The 17,215-nt window shown below is 42.3% G+C and overlaps 1 long non-coding RNA gene across 1 annotated transcript in view; it reads left to right on the forward strand.

Moving 5' to 3' along the window:
* The first annotated feature begins 14,252 nt into the window (after window positions 1–14,252).
* The window catches only part of LOC127567821 (uncharacterized), a 51,237-nt gene continuing 48,274 nt past the window's right edge, over window positions 14,253–17,215 (forward strand). The window contains exon 1 of the long non-coding RNA XR_007955948.1: window positions 14,253–14,401. This is a non-coding gene — a long non-coding RNA (uncharacterized LOC127567821). The remainder of the gene's footprint in view (window positions 14,402–17,215) is intronic.

A 17,215-nucleotide genomic window follows, 5' to 3' on the forward strand; every position in this document is an offset into this window, starting at 1 on the left:
GTACAGTTGTTATAAGTCAGTTTTTGTAAATTCTAATTGAGTTTTTTCAGGTGGTGTCCCAGGCACTCCTTTAGAATATTTATACTTGCGATGAAGTCATGTCCGGCTGTATTAATAAAACCAGACAAGATCATTGCCCTTATATGCTTCAGGAAGCATTTTAAATGCAAAATAAATTTAATTTTTATCATGCTGCCCAGTCGTACAGGTTCAGGAAATTTTTAGCTGCAATGCAAATGTACTTGGAAAGATACTTGAACCAAAGTTGCACTTGGAAGACCATTGCCTTTGAGGGCTACTTGTCCTTGGTTTGTTGAATACATCTAATATAGCACTCTACCTCTTGTACGTCCATATACATAATGAAAAACTCTTAACCTGGGCAAGCTGTGCCTCAGATGACTCTAACCAAAGCCTCATGGAATCATACATGACAGAAACTGTCCCAGAATTATACTTGACCATCCCTGCTTTGTCTGTCCAACTGACACTGTGATGTTCTCTAGGGAGGCAATGGTTCCATTGACTCGTTGACTCTGAACCCCAAGAGATATCAGAGGATTTTGTCAGACAAATACAGTAATTCTGCTAATCACAACCAATTTGCTGACTCGCAGCTGATATTCAATACCAACCTACCCTGAATACAAATTGGAAGAAATGCTGAAGACTCAGAAGGGACCCTGGGTGAGGGATTTCAAAGTTCACTGTGAATGGTTTGGCAGCCACGCTACTGAATGCACAGGTTAAGTCCTCAAGGACATATTTGTCACACTGGGCCTCTGACAGACAGAGAACCAATAGAAAGGGAAAACCTACTCGACCTAGTCCTCAAGAACTTTCCTGTTGAAGATGGATCTGTTCATGCTAGGACTGGAAGGAGTGAACACTGGTTTAGTGGAGATAAACTTCCACCTTCACACTGAGGACACTCTCCACCAAGTCCTGTGACTCCACTGATCTGCCAAATGAGACGTCCTGGATCTAACAGCCCAAAAACAAGCATTCATCAGGCACTGTCAGCCACCAGTAGTAACGGAATTGTAGCCTATGACAATCTGTAGCAATCATGACATGCGCTTCTCCCACTTCACCTATATTTACAAGTCAATAGCTAACCTGGTTTAATAAGTAATGTCAAAGAGTATGCAAGGTACTGCATGAGGTGTAAATAAGTTAACATGCCAATCTAGATTGTGTGCTAAACTGCAAAGTCAGCATGCAATAGGCAATGCTAAGCAATTTGATTAAAGTTTTCCAATCTTGCCATATCTAGTCAAGAATCAATGTACATACAAGTATACAAATTGGAAACAGGAGTGGGCCTCGAGCCTGCTCCATCCTGTAGCAAGGTCATGGCTGGTCTGATTGTAATCTCAACTCCACATTCACACCTACCCCCGTAACATTTCACCCCCTAGCTTACCAAGAATCCTTCTGCCTCTCCCTCAAGAATATTCAGTTCCCACTGTAGCTTGAGGAAGAAAATTCCAGAGACTCACAATTGTCTGATGGATAAATATTTGCCTTGTCTCTGTCGTCAATGGGTAACTCCTTATTTATAAACAGTGACTCCTAGTTCTTGATTCCCCTCCAAGAGGAATGATCCTTTCCATATCCATCCTGTCAAGATCCCTCAAAATCTTAAATTTTTCAATCAAGTCATCTTTGACTCTTATAAACTTCAGTAGACATAAGCCTCGACTGTTGAACCTTTCCTCATAAGACAACCTCCCCATTCCAGATGTATATTTTAGTAAACCTTCTCTGACCTGTTTCCAACATCCCTGTAACATCCTTCCTTAAATAAGGAGGCCAATATTGTACACAATATTCCAGATATAGTCTCACCAATACCCAATATAAATGAAGCATAACCTCTCTATTTTTTGTATTTAATTCCTCTTGCAATGAACAATAACATTCTGTTGGCTTTTCTAATTACTTGCTGAACTTGCATGTTAGCCTTTTGCAAATCATGTACTAGAACACCCAAATCCCTCTACATATTTCCATTATTCCATATTTTCTTGCAACACAGAAGGAAGCCACTCAGCCCATCAAGTCTATGCCGGTTCACAGTGCAATCCATTCCCTCATTAATTTTCCACGTAACCTGTTCTTCTCACATTCCCATCGACATAGGCAGTTTCCATTATATTTATGGTCCTATGAATTTATGATATGAAATATGGACAATACTTCCATTATGTCTGCATACCCTGTTGTATGATCCAATTATCTTTCATATTCAATTTGCACTTTTTTTTTCACTTGGTTTCGACAGGCCTTGTGGCAGGGTATTGGAAATATACTTCAGAGAGGAACGTATGTTGTACTGCACCATCATTCAAGAATAGATTAAGCTGGAAAAACTTGTGGTGACTACATGAACAGCTCTTCTTTTGTTCCTCTGCACAATGAATAGCGTATCAGCACAAAAGTAGACGACATGGGGGTTTGTTGTAATGGAATCATTTTGAATAGATCTGTGAATGTGTGTGAGGTCTATATCTTCCTTATCAGATTCTCACATACAGCTGCAAATTAGTTGTTCCTGTAGTGCTCAAGTTTTCTTCACACACCTGTGGTGGAGGTTAGCTATAAACATCAGATACCATACATTGGAAATATATAAAATATGCTTCTTGCCATGTGGCATACTGCATGAGGTACTAACACTTGCTACAGAGTGTTAGGGCTCAATCTATAGTCCAGACCTTCCTCATTACATTCTCCATTTCTCCTTCAAAGTAACTGAAGGCCCTGCACTTACATAGCAACTTTCAAGACCCCAGGATGTCACAAATTGCTTTGAGTGCTACTTTTGAAGTGTAACCACTGCTATGATGCTTCCTTGATGAGAGTGTAGTCTCTCATCAAGGAAGCATCATAGCAGTGGTTACACTTCAAAAGTAGTCTCCCCACCTGCTTCTTGTAGTTAGTTAGCAGCAGGACTTTGTTCTCCTTGCGGAAGATCATGGAAAATACTCCCTCTTTACAGGCACTTGATGTTTTACATAGAATCACAGGATTGTAGGATAAATATTGGCTTTAGCAGTCATACCCACATCACACGAGGAACTAAAACAAAGGAGAACCTTACGTACAATTATCACATCGGCAGTAGGACAGTATCATTACCGAGAGGAGATTGTAATTACAGCCTAATGTGCTTGCGTAGACAGTTTCCATTAGAGGTGTCATGAGAACATTCACATTTGCAAATTAGGAGTGGGACTTGGCCACCAGGCCTCTCAAGCCGGCTCTGCCATTCAAAAAGGTCATGGCTGATTTGATTGTAACCTCAATTCCACATTCCCGCCTACCTCCCCCCCCCCCACCCCATGCCTTTAACCCTACTGCTTATCAAATCCATCTAACTCCACCTTAAAAGTATTCTCTGCTTCCTGTGCCCTTTGACCAACATCCCTCTGAGATATAAAATATCACTTTAGCTCTGACTTAAATGGGTGAGCCCCTAATTTTAAACAGTGAGCCCTGGTTCAAGATTCTCCCACAAGAGGAAACATCATCTCCACATCAACCAGTCAAATTCCCTTATGCTTCCTTCAAGTCAGCTCTTGCTCTTCTAAATTCCAGTGGATAAAGGTCTAGCCTGTCCAACCCTTCCTCATGTAAGAACCCACCTATTCCTGGTATCGGTCTAGTAAGGGAATCCTGGAGTCACAGTTGCACAGAAGGAGATTATTCAGATCACTGAGTCATTACCAACAGGTTCCAAGACTAATCTAGTTAGCCTCATTCCTCAGTTCTTGCCAACAGCCTTGCAATTTTATTCAAGTACTTTTCAAATTCCTTTTTGAAGTCTTCCAAAGGGAACATTCTGTAATAGTTGTGGGTGCAGATGCATCCTCTGATGTTGTTCCGAACATGCGGAAGAGTCCCTGCAGGTGACCAGCTCTCTCCAACAGCAGAAGAGTCTGTTGACATTCACAGAGTCAGCTCCACATTAAAAATTAATGCTTAGATGAGATACAGGAGAGCTGCCAATTTCTACAGAGTAGAAGCCGAGGATAAATCAGTTTTCTCAGGAAGAGAATGGACAAAGCCAGGAAATTGGGGAAAAAAGAAATGCTTCCTCATTAACGGTAGTAATCTTACTCAAAGCCAGCACTTTCAATTGATTTGCATCACAACTGTAGTGTCCCATTATAAAAATGCTTGCTATCAGCACTCTCTACGATCAACCACCTTGTTGAGACCTGGACAATTTGAGCAAAACAATAGAAGGAAAGCTGAGGAAACTTCTCCTGTGTTCAGCAATCAACATTCCGCTCTGCAACTTCGATTTAGCACGTTGGATTTATGGTCTGAAGACCCCTTGACCTGGTGGAAGCTATGAATATGCTGCTATTCCATAAGAAGAAACTTGACAAGCTTCTGAGCAAAGGAAGCAAGGAATGATGGGTGGCAGGGGAACTGCAAACTGGGAAATTGATTGAAAAGCAAAAATCATGAAAAAAATATTAATATTGGTTTAAAAAAATAAGTTTAGATCAGATAGTGCCATCTCAGGGTTCATTGGTTAATTTGATTTACAAATGGTAAATGTGGCAATCCGAAAATTGATTGATACGTTACATAGTTAGTAAGAGATTTACACAAAGGTACAGAGCATTTTCTTCCTCTAACATTTTCTTACTTTCTCCAGGAAAGGATTGCAAGCATTTTCTAGAAATGGGGAATGAGATTGCATCATCTAATGGAAAAAAGGCAGCATTGATGAGCCTACCTGTTTTATCTTGCCATTCCTTTCATGTGTGTGCTGTCATTGCTATGAACTCATTCCCCTCTTATTTTCCTGTATTCTTTATATTTTCCCTTTTCAAGTGCTCATTGAGTTCTCTCTTGAGTACTGCATAATTCCTGCCTCAATAGGTACTTTTGGGAAGCTATTCTTAAAGAAGGTCTTCTACTTTCGCTTTTCATCATTATAGTAATATCATGAGCCTCTATACTCTCGTTACTAAAGCAGCAGAAACAGTCATTCACTAATTACTCCTTTCAAAACCTTTCATAATCTTGAACAGTTTATTGGATTCGGTTTAGCATGTAATGTCACACTGAAAGAAAAAGTCAGTATTTGATGCCTTTCTTCATAACCATAATTGCTCTTTCTGAATGCTGTTTATGTGAGGTGAGATTCCTTCTACCTCCCAGCATCAATCCAAATAAGAGCAGTGGGGGGGGGGGGGGGGGGTTACCTGCAATTACCTGCCTAATATGTAGCCCTCAACTGATACTGAAAATCAATTATCTGGTGGTTTCCACATTGCTGTTGTATGAGCTCATGTTGTGTAAATTTTCAGCCCTGCTTTTCTGCTTTACTAAAGTGATTCAATGGCTTTCATGCACCTCAACAGAAGTTGTGAAAAAAGTTAAATAAATGAAGATCATCCATTCTTGCATTATTCCAGCACATCATTGGTGAGACTTTCCTTAGTGGAACCCAATAAAATAATTCATTGGACTACAATCTTCCTTTCATATTTACCACCATGATCCAGCCTCAGAACTCCATTTGTCATTAATAACCCCGTTGCATGCAGCCTCACTCTTAATTCTTCGTATATTCCTAGCTCTCTCTGTATTCCTTCTCCTAAGAATTTTACCATTTACATTTTTCTTTTTACTGATACGTTACTTTCTATTTCCTTGGGTAAAACACTTCCTTTCCAAAATCGTCAGTTCTCGTTACTTTGCATCTGCCTGCTGACTCTGAAATTTGCCTATGTTCTTCTACAGCCTCCTGGGTTTTGCTCTTCATAATTTACCGCACCCATGAAATCTGATACATTAGCAAAGTTCAATTATCATACCTTTTGTGTCATCAAAGCAAGTTATTTTTTGGAAAACAAGAGAGGTCCTCCTTTCTGAAGCATACTTTTGTTCAAGGTCTATCAATTCCAAAGGCAGTCTTTTGCTCCTTTTTGATTTCTCTCCTCTAGTCATTCTTGAACTGGTTGCTCTTTAAGATTGTGTATCTTCACTGTCTCAACAAGCCTCTCCTGTAGCTCCTTTTGTGAAATTCTTTTTCTGAAAATGATTATCTACAACATCTCATTCTCTACACCTGCACAGTAATTGTTCAAAAATTTAATTCATGCAATTCATTATATCTTTCCAAGTGTTTACTAATTTCATTGTGTAATAAGGACAGTTAGTGTCAGATTGAGCGATCGGTTATTTTGTGGTTTATCTTCTTCAACAGGATAAATGAATTGCAGTGATCTGGATTACTTGACCTTTCTATTGTAGGCTCATTGATAAGGTTTCATTTTGCAAGTTCTTTCCCCCCTCCCCCCACCCCCTCCCCAGGTTTTCACAGTCATAGAGAGACACAGCCCACCCTTCAACCCACCAAATCTGTGCCAACCATCAACTATCCAGCTGCACTTACTCTAAAAACTTACAAAAACAATTAAGATCCCTTGGCTTCTTTGTAAAAAGCTCCTTTTTTACTTATCTGTTTACCTTCTTGGGTTTATGCTGACCCTTGCTGTTTCTCTTTATGTTATTTACAACTATTCTTTTACACTTGAAAATCAGCAAAAAAAAACTGCAGTTGCTGGAAATCAGGTGAAAAGGGGACAGGCAGAAATCTCGCCAGAGAGCAGAGGAGAACTTCTTCAAGACTGACGTTCCTGGAAGAGGAGTGGCAGTAAATGCAACAGTAAATGGAAATTTTAAAAAAAACTGCAGATGCTGTAAATCTGATGAAGGGCAACAGATCTGAAACATTAACTGTTTCTCTTCCCCAGATGCTCCCTAACTTGTCGAGTCTTTTTTCATTTTCTGTTTTTGCTTCATTTATATTCTTGCCTGATGAAACATTTATTATTTTGCTTGAATACATTTTATGTCAATTTTTTCACTTTAAATTTGGTTACCTCAATCTACCTTAGTTTATTTAAAAGCCCTCAATTCCTACAAATGCAACTATCTTTAAGATAACTCAGAAATCTCATTTCCCAATTTGCTTCATACATTGTATATAAACTTATGAGAGGCATAGATAGGGTAGATAGTCAGAGTATTTTTCTGAGGATGGAAATGTCAAATACTATAGGGCATAGATTTAAGGTAACAGGGGGGAAAGTTTAAAATGATTTGCAAGTCAAGTTTTTTACACAGAGATGGGTAGATACCTGGTATCCTCTACTAATGGGGGAAGCAGAAACAGATACGGAAGCAACATTTAAGAGGCATTTAGATAGACGCATGAACAGGCAGAGGATAGAGTGATATAGACCATATGCGGGCAGATGGGATTAGTGTAAATTGGCATTATGGTTGGCACAGATATGGTAGGTCGAAGGGCCTCTTTCTGGGCTGTACAGTTCCATGTTCTATTGCAGTTTCCATCCCATGGTGATTAGCGAAGGGATACACAGACTGCTTAAATGCAACTCTGAAACAATGTGAAAGTCAAATGATGTGCTCAGCATAAAATGTTTGGTTAAAAAAACATCTATGAAGGCAGATCCTGATGCAGGTTCTCGACTCAAAACGTCGACCATCCCTTTGCCTCCACTAATGCTGCCTGACCCACTGACATCCTCCAACAGTTTGTTTTATGCTCCTGATTCCAGCATCTACAGTCTCTTGTGTCTCCTGTAAAACCTGTTGCCTTGCTCATGCTGATGGCAAATGTCAGCTGAGGAAATATTGCCAGCTAAACTGAGATTCCCAACCTCATGTATCCAGAATCAACTGTTCATTCTGTGGCTACTCATACCAAGCGAAAATCAATCTTAACTGACATCTAAAAAATTAACTGCCAAAAACGAGATGGTATTTTGTCTGTCATCTTTGATATCAAAGTTTGTTATCCCCAAGATGTCGACTGGCTCCTTATTATTTATTATCCTAATCCAAATAGACTCCATCTGATCAATGCTATCAATAAGATCTCTGTTTTCTAAGGTTGTAATGATGTCCCTAATTAATAAACAAGAATAAATAAGACCTCTCTCTATTTCTCTTTCTCATCCCAATCCAATTTTTTCAAGGGATTTTAGTTCTGAGATTCACCTACATGAATTAACTTACTATCAAGTTTACTTTGCTCTTTAATTCTACTTAATGTTTGCTTCCAATATGTCCCATGCTTGAACATTGAAAATAAACCTTATAACTCTGACCATTTTAAGGACTTCAATTTTTGTTTTCGCTAATTTCTTCCTTCAATATCTGCAGCTCTTACATCTGTGTTTTATCTTAAGCTCAACATGTTAGGTTGTCTTACCCTATTTACTCTTCATCATTTCTTCATATAATCCTCCTCTGCCTCACACAGTTAGTTTCCATTTTCAGCTCAAATACTCGTACATAAAGACCGCAAAACATGATCAGGATTTTTTTTTCAAAAATACACTTTATTCATAAAATTTGCAGACATATAATGCACTCACTTGCCGCCATTCACAGTACAAAACAGATATTTCCACACTTGACACGAACAGAGGTTTCTCACACTGGGTGGTGTGGGGAATGGAAAATATTATACTGGTGCAGGAGATATTGATTCACACGATTAAGGCAAACAGAAAGCTTTCTTACTCCACCCTTAAATAATCTTTATAACTAATGAGTGAGAATTCAAGATGGCAAATAGTTCCTTCCATTCTCTGACTCCCTTTTATAAGCTGAATGCACTCAGCTTCCAATGCCCCCAGAATAGTGGAATGTAACATATGCAGCCTTACATCCAATTGGTCGGGCATAATTCTGCATAAAACTCATTGAAGGGGAAGTTTTCATCCAGTTCTGCAAACAACACAGATGCAAAATTGCAAAAGGAGCTGACTTGTGCAAAGTGTGCACAAGTGCTATTGACTTTAATGATAATGATGGAATAATTACATAATGGTGCATGACCTCATCCTGTGCCTCATTACTTCATTCCCCCACGATTACCAAAGATTTTAAAAGAGCAGCACAAATTGTGGAGAGGAAAACATGCCAACCTTACCATCACAAATTAAAACAATTATTGCAGCCAGATCTAACCACAGAAGAACCGTTTTGACTTCATTTCTGCGCCTTCCCCAATCATGCAATGATCTTCAAAATAAAGAGGTTTTTTTCCTGTCTGGACCAATCACTTGTACTAAATTGACATGGATGTTACAACATTTGCACAGAAAAGGGGACGTTAGTTGAACTTCAGTGCAAAGGACTGTGTCATTTGGTACACTACTAAAAGCTTACTATGCTACAACGATGACCAGATGCGTCAACCTCGATTCAGAGGGGATTTGCTCTCAATCGCCAAGGTATAGGTTTGAGTCCTTTTCCAGAGATTTGAGCACAAAATCTAGGCTGACCTTCTCAATGCAGCAGTCTGGTCACTCTGAGGAAGTGTCTTTTGTACAAGAAGTTAAATTTACACCATGTCAGCCTTCTCATATGGAAGTGAAAAACCTTACAGCCATTATTTAAAAGAACAGAAGGGTCTCCCCTGTGCCCTGGCCACAATTGAACTCTGACAAAACAGATTATCTTGCAGTGTGCAAAGCTGGTGATTGCATTCCTGACATTTCTACAGTGACCAGGCCTCAAAATTACTTCATTGTCTTGAATGTGGTTCCATTCTGATGTTGCAAAAAGTGCTACATGAGGCAAGGCCTTCTTTTCCCTTTCCATAGTTGGTCCCTTCTTTGGGCCGGGTCCATGAATTGATGCATTGGGAATTATTACAATTAACCATGTTAAGGTAGTGCACACCAAGTTCGGTGCCAGGCTTCCAGTGCCTGTCAGCTCCTGCTGTAAAGTCCTACCATTGGAACAAGAGTTTCTGTAATGACCTGGTGGGATAAAGGTTCTGCCCTTCACCAACAAAGATGTCAGAGAGGTGAAATTGATCTTCTGTACTTTCTCAAAAAGGGTAATAGTGATTGAACAGGCTGCTTATACAACCTGAATTTCTTTCTGATTGGAAAAACAGAGACACAAGAGACTGCAGATACTGGAATCTGGAGCAACAAACAATCTAACAGTCCTGTTGCAGGATTTCGACCCAAAACGCCGACAATTCCTTTCCTCCCACAGATGCTGCTCCTCCAGCAGATCGTTTGTTGCTCCAAAGTACAAAACAGATTGTGATTCACCCCTGTCCATTTTGCGTACTGCACGGCGATCGCTCCGTACTCTGTGGGGCAGGGGATTTCCCATCCCTGGTCCTCAGACTGATGTACTGGCCAAGCACATGTTGACGAAAGGGCGCTCCCTGCGTATGGATTGCAGTGCGTTTGGGGAGACTGTGAGAGTAAGGAGGCCTGAAAGTTTTTATAATGGGAGCGTGACGACGTTCAAATATTTCTGTTTAAAAAAAAATCAAATGTAACTTCAGCTTTCTTTCATGTTACTTTCCTAGAGTCATACAGCACGGAAGCAGGCCATTCGGCCCACTATGGTCACACAGACCAGTGAGCAGCCATTTGTATTAGTCCCAGCTTCCACCACTTGGTCTGTAGCCTTCAATTCCTAGACAATTCATGCGCTTGTCTAGACACCCCTTAAATGCTGTTAGTGACTCTGCTTCTACTACTTCCGGCAGTGCATTCCAGGTACTCATTATTTCCTTTGTCCCCATCAGATCCCTTCTAAATATTTTACCCCTTACCCTGGATCTATCTACCTCTTATATGGGGAAAAGTTTCCTGTAGTCTACCCCATCTATACCCCTCACTACTTTAAATACCTCAATCATGTCCACTCTTAACCTCCTTCAACGGAGGGAAAACAGATAAGACATGATAAGATAAGATATCTTTATTAGTCACATGTACATTGAAACACACAGTGAAATGCATCATATTGCATAGAGTGTTCTGAGGGCAGCCGGCAAGCGTCGCCATGCTTCCGGCGCCAACATAGCATGTCCACAACTTCCTAACCCATACGTCTATGGAATGTGGGAGGAAACCAGAGCACCCAGAGGAAACCCACGCAGACACGGGGAGAATGTACAAACTCCTTACAGACAGCGGCCGGAATTGAATCCGGGTCGCTGGTGCAGTAATAGCATTACGCTAACCAGTACACTACCATGCTCTCTCATAACTGAAAAATTTCAATCCAGGCAACATCCTGGTGAACCGTCTTTGCACCCTCTCCATCGTTATCATACTTTTCCTATAGTGTGGTGACCAGGAGTCACCAGGGGCGACCTACATACTGTGCTCCTGCTGAGGTCTGACCATTTTATAAAGTAGGAGCACAACCTCCTTTCTCTTGTATTCACTGTGCTGACTAATGAAGGCCAGTATCCCAAACGCCTTCATAACCATGATATCTACAGTCGCTGCTACCTTCAAGGATCTTTGGACTGGTACACCAGGTCCCTCTGTTCCTTCATACTTCCTAGGCCCTACCATTCATGGGATACATCCTAGCCTCATTAGTACTCCCAAACTGCATTACCTCACATTTATCAGGATTAAACACCATCTGCCTTTTCTCAGCCCATTTCACCAACACATCAATATCACCCTGTAGCCTAAGACTACCCTCCACACTGTCAACAACTCCACAAATCTCTGTGTCATGTGCAAACTTACTGAGCATGCCTCCTATATCCCCATGCAAATCATTCATGTCTGTTACAAATGGCAAAGGTCCCAACACTGACCCTTGTAGAACACCACTAGTCACAGGCTTGTTATCAAACAAATAAAAACATTGATGTTGTACCTAATAGGAATATACGAGGACAACAGACCTTATATTTGGTGAAAGAAGCAGGTTTTAAAAAGTATCCTCAAGGAGGGAAGAGAGATGGGGAAGTAACTAGGCTTAAGGAGAAAATTCAATGGTGGTGTGATTAAATTAGGAGTTGGGTAGGTGGCTAGACATCTCAGGGGGTTATTGTGGGGGGGGGGGGCCTGGAGCAGATTTCAAAGGTAGAGATAGGGTTCAGAAATTGGAGTGATTTTAAGGTTAAAAATCAAAATATTGTTCAATTTGGGGCCAATGTAAGTCAACAAGCGCGGGAATGATGGGTGAACAGGACTTGCTGCGAGTTAGGACGTTTCAGATGGCTTCATGATTCAACAAGGGGAGAGAAGTCAGAAGTGCATTGGAAGGGTGAAACCTTGAGGCCTGGATTTGGACCAGCATCAAGGTGAGTTGTGGTAGGGGCTGAATTGTGTGATGTCAAGGAGTTGGAAATAAACAGTTATAATACAGACACAAAATCCAAATATCACACCAAGGTTGTGAATAATCTGACTAAGTTTCACACAGTTGATGGGGAGAGGGGTGGAGCCGATGAACGTGAAATAAAGTTTGTTACAAGGACGCAAGGTCCAAGTTTCATTCTTCATGGGAATTGGCTGGAGGAAATTTCTGTTCATCTGGTGCTGAATATTGGACAAAATGTCTGATGATCTGGGGCTAGTAGAAGGATTGTGAGTCCACTTGGCATATCAATGGGTGTCCTTAGAGGACTTGTAAATGTTGATTGTCTTTTCAGTTGATATTACCAAGGTGATGATCAAGTTGGATGGTTGGAAGCAAGGATAGATCCTTGGGGATAACAATGTGGGCATAGAAAGAAAAGGCATTACTAGTGGAAAGCATTTAAAGCATTAAACTGGAAAGAGTGCAGAACAGATCTACAAGGATGTTGCCAGGACTTGAGGGACTGAGTTATAGGGAGAGGTTGTACAGGTGAGGACTTTTTTTCTTTGGAGCGTAAAAGATTGAGAGGTGATCTTATAGAGGTGTATATAATCATGAGGGGCATAGATAGAGTGAATGTATTCAGTCTTTTCCCCAAGTTTGGGGAATCAAGAACTAGAAGGCATAGCTTTAAGGTGAGAGGGGAGAGATTTAATAGGAATTTGAGGGGCAACTTTTTTTTTACACAGAGAGTGGTATGTAGGTGGAATGAGCTGCCAGAGGAAGTGGTTGAGGCAGATATAATAACTCTTAAAAGGGATATAATAACTCTTCAGTTGGACAGGTACATGGACGGGAAAGATTCAGGGGTTAGGAGTCAAAAACTGGTAAATGGGACTCATTTGGATGGGCACCTTGGAGGGCATGGACCAGTCTCTGCCTCTGTGGGGTCTGCCTCTGTGCTGAATGACTCGAGTGATTCCTTGGTTGAGACAGGATAAATTAGTATGGACAGGCAAGTATGTCCCCTCTCCAAATTAATGACAATGGAGGGGTGTTGAGAAGGACAGTGTGGTCAACTATGTCAAAATTTGCAGATAAACTTAGGCCACGGAGCAGTTCATTCTCTTTGTCACAACTGCAAAGTATGCCATTGGTGACTTTGATTAGAGCTGCTTTGGAAATGACACAGAAGCAGAAATTCATCAAAATGAGTCATTCAAATTTTTATGAGGTAGCAGGCTACATCAAGGGATTTGGGGAGGCAAGTGGGGCTGGGTGGAAATGAGCTGATGGCTTGAATGGATGGTGAAGTCAAGGGTCTTTTGTGCAAAGAGGTAGATGGTGATAGATTTTACCGAGAAGGGAGCAGTATCTAAAGACAGAGAACTGTTCACAATATCAAATAAGATAGGGACTGGATAGGAGGTTGGGTAGCCAGCAATTTAGTGTTAACAGGACTGAGGGAGCAGAGGCCGAGTCTCATAGAAGAGATGAAAAAGCCATCTTCAATCCATGGAACATTAACAAATTTAAGACCTCCTGGTTTAGAGAGTAACATTTTAAAATCTGGTGATTAGTTAAACCCTACTGAATCCCATCAGAAATAACTTAAAATGGAATTAAGATTTTGTCCCTCCATCAGTTATGTGAGTCCAGCGCGAGTAGGCTATGCTACCCCGCCTCGTCACTTTGTCCAGGGCACAGGTTAGTCATTGACAAACCAACAGCACAGATATAAAAAGATAGTCAATGTTGGTCTTGTAAAGCTTCTCGTTCTTGCCCCTCTGATCTCAACTTAACGATGGCTTCAACCTTTTTTCCGCCAGTCATTCTTCTGTCAACCTCACACCCACATAGTCATTCTCCTGCGTGTTTTTTTTAAACTGGAGGCTCTGACTGGGAGGAACCGCCTGCCTTCAATCTTCCACTGCGGCCAATGGAGGAAAAAAATGTCTCTCTTAAAGATTATCAGCTGAGCCAATGGTGCGAGTCTGAGTGCTCCACGTGACTATATTTCCCTCCTGTCTTTCACATGGGTATTATATAGTTCAATTCAGTGCAGCAGATGAAGCAATACTGGAGCAATGGGATGTCTGCACAGAAGTGTCTGACTGTAAATAGAAGCATGCTTCTTTGTATAATTAATGGGACTTCCTGGCCCCCTTCCCTTCTCACCTAGTACTAAAACTGAAAGAGGCACTGTACAGCTTGACGAAGATTGATAAGAGTCAATACTGTCAACTGAACTGTAAGTATTTCTTTTAATGCACTTCACTGCATACATCCACACACCGACTCAGCAAATGCCTGTTAAACGGTCACATAATCTTGTAAAGAAATACATTGGAAGAGCGTTTGAAGTTTGTGGGGAAAACAGCTCACATTTTGCAGCTTGACGTTAAATCACATTTTTTTTGAGGTGGTGGTGGTGGGGGGGGATTAAAAGTCGGCAGCCTGAGGGAGCTGTCGGCCGACTGCAGTAGAGGCAGCCCGCTGCATTATTCAAGGCGAGCTGGAGATGAAGTCTGGTGCCTGTGATAACACATCCGCCGTGTCCAATCAGTTGCATTGCGAGCAGTAACTAGAACAAACTCAACTGACCCCACGGCGAGGGGCTGCAGCCCTGTCCAGCCAACTCCGAGTTCAGCTCGTACAACGAGTTGCTGAAAGGGCAGTGGCTTACAGGGACACAGCTGCAAAGCTTTGAAATTCAGACAAAGGCCAAGCAGGAGGGGATTTTTTTTTGTTGTGTGTGTTTACATTAATTAATCTTTCCTATACATTTGTACGTACAGCACTGAGCAGTGGCCAGTAAATCCTGAAACAGTCTGGACTTCATTGGGACAGGCTTAAATCTGTCTCCTATTCTCGGGAGACAGCACAGATAAAATCGAGTACATACATTCATGTATCAAGGGAATATGAGTTTTTTTAGACGTTTTTTTCCCCCTTTCTTTGTCTGCCATCATGTCATCTACGACGACGACTCCTCCTTCTCTTCCCCCTCCCCTCCCCTCCCCTCCTCCCTCCCCTCCCCTCCTCCCTCCCTCTTTCTCTCCCTCTCTCCTTCCCTTCACCACCACCCACTGTGAGTCGAGACACCTGAAGGCTAGACATAATGATCAACAGAGCTCTCGCCTGTCTGGCCTCCAGCCAGCTATTCCCTCACAATCAAGGAGCCTGCACGCAATGCAGGTCGAGTCTATTTGCTGCACCGAGAGATCGGCTACAGTGAGCTTCCATCTGCTGTAAACAGTAAATGGGAGGATTTTTAAAAATGTTACACGTCCCATCGTTTTTGAGCTGCCTACATTAATAGCAAGAGAAACCCAGCCTCCCGGTGCAACTACCGCAGTAAACTTTGTACAGAGTTTGACCAGACCAGATGGCCGCGTGCCCTTTTATTATTTAGATGAGACTCTTCCTTTCAATAACATCATTCTTCCTGCTCATAAGGCCCAGCTTAAAGTTTCCAGCGAATGGAATCAGCTGAGTATTTTCAATACTAATTGACCATATGCAGAGGAAGGGCCCGTGTGCGCAGTCACTGGGACCTTTGTAAGACTAAGGGGATCAATCTGCTCTTTGTCTGCCTTTGCGATGGGGAGAGGAGAATTTGTACTTATATTTTCTGCAGCACTTGCTTCGGCGCTGCCTCATTTCTGACAACTCATTTACAGTACATTGAACGCTCTGGGGCCGCTGTTGCTCTTGAACTTAATTGATCTATTGCGGACATCTCCCGTTTCAGTGTAGCTGCAACTAAAATATTCTGTAATAAGTGTTTGCTGCTGACATAACTTTCAAACTTTTCACACTTTTCTTTATTTTGGAGGGACTGCGGGTTGGGAAGCTGATTTCTCACCCTGGTCATTGAATGCATTTGTGCCAGCTCCCAAGCATCCGTCAAACACGAGAAAAACTTTTAAACTATTTACATTTTTTTTAAAGAAAAGGCTGTCTGGAGAAGCTTGAGGTTGACGCTGCTTTAACAATAGACCTTTAGAATTACCGATCCCTTGCGAACTTAGTAAGCATTCCACATCTTCCAGACAAAATATTACTGCACTGGCCAACGCCACTGGCTCTGGAAGCAAAGAGCTCGTACCGGGAGAAAGATATTTTCCAATTGAATCACGCCATTGCTGCAAGGACAGTTTGGTCTTCAAACGCTTATGGGCCCCTTACGATATAAAGAAACCCTCTTAGTACCCAGACCTTGCACCACCCTCCTCTTACCTGCACTTGAAATGCAAGTCGTTTGCCGGCAGTTAGAGCGGGTGTGATGGAAGGGGTGGGGGTGGGAAGGCGCATCATCACGGGACATGACAGGAGGAAATGCCACCAAAGGTAACAACCGCTGTTTGAATAACCTCCGAGGAGCCAGGTGCGTGTGAGTGCGTGGGGAGAGGCTGGAGCCGGAGCTCTCTCCGGAGGAGGTGGCAGACCGGGCGCTCGGAGGCACATGGACGCCCCCGCAGAACTCGTGTAACCCGCGGTAGCTTTTTTTGAATGATAAAAGTATCTGACGTCTGAAAGAGACGAGCACCACGCCCGAAGAGAAGCCCCTTCTCGCTGCACTGGCTCTTCTGCCCTCTCATCAGACTCCCAGCTTCTAACAGCGCGGATTTAGATCGGTTTGATGGAATTTAGAAGGTAGTCGTAATACAGACTTTCTGTGCAATCTAATTTTTTTTAAGTTAAGAAAATTGCCCGCAATTCTTGCGAAGGGGGTGGGGTTGGGGGGAAGGAGGTGGACAATTACACTGCTGGTGATCTTGAGTGTATTATGTGGATTACCGCGGCTGGGAAAGAAGAAAGGCGGGTGTCGCATGATGAATCCGCAGGGGCTGTCTGGACCTTTCATACAGTGCAAAGTGTGTGCCGTCAGTGCCCTCGTCCGGGTCAGCCTGTGACCCTCTCCGTGGTCTCTTCCCCGCGCCCAAGTGCAGCCAGCCACTTGCCCTCTTGCAGGGCTGCGCTGGGTGCGGGAGCTCTGACTGTTGGCCGGCCGGCTACACATGGGGAGCCTATGCAAGCCGCAGCATGCTGCCCGACCGGG

The sequence above is a fragment of the Pristis pectinata genome, chromosome 3 (assembly GCF_009764475.1).
Source record: "Pristis pectinata isolate sPriPec2 chromosome 3, sPriPec2.1.pri, whole genome shotgun sequence".
NCBI classification, from domain to species: domain Eukaryota; kingdom Metazoa; phylum Chordata; class Chondrichthyes; order Rhinopristiformes; family Pristidae; genus Pristis; species Pristis pectinata.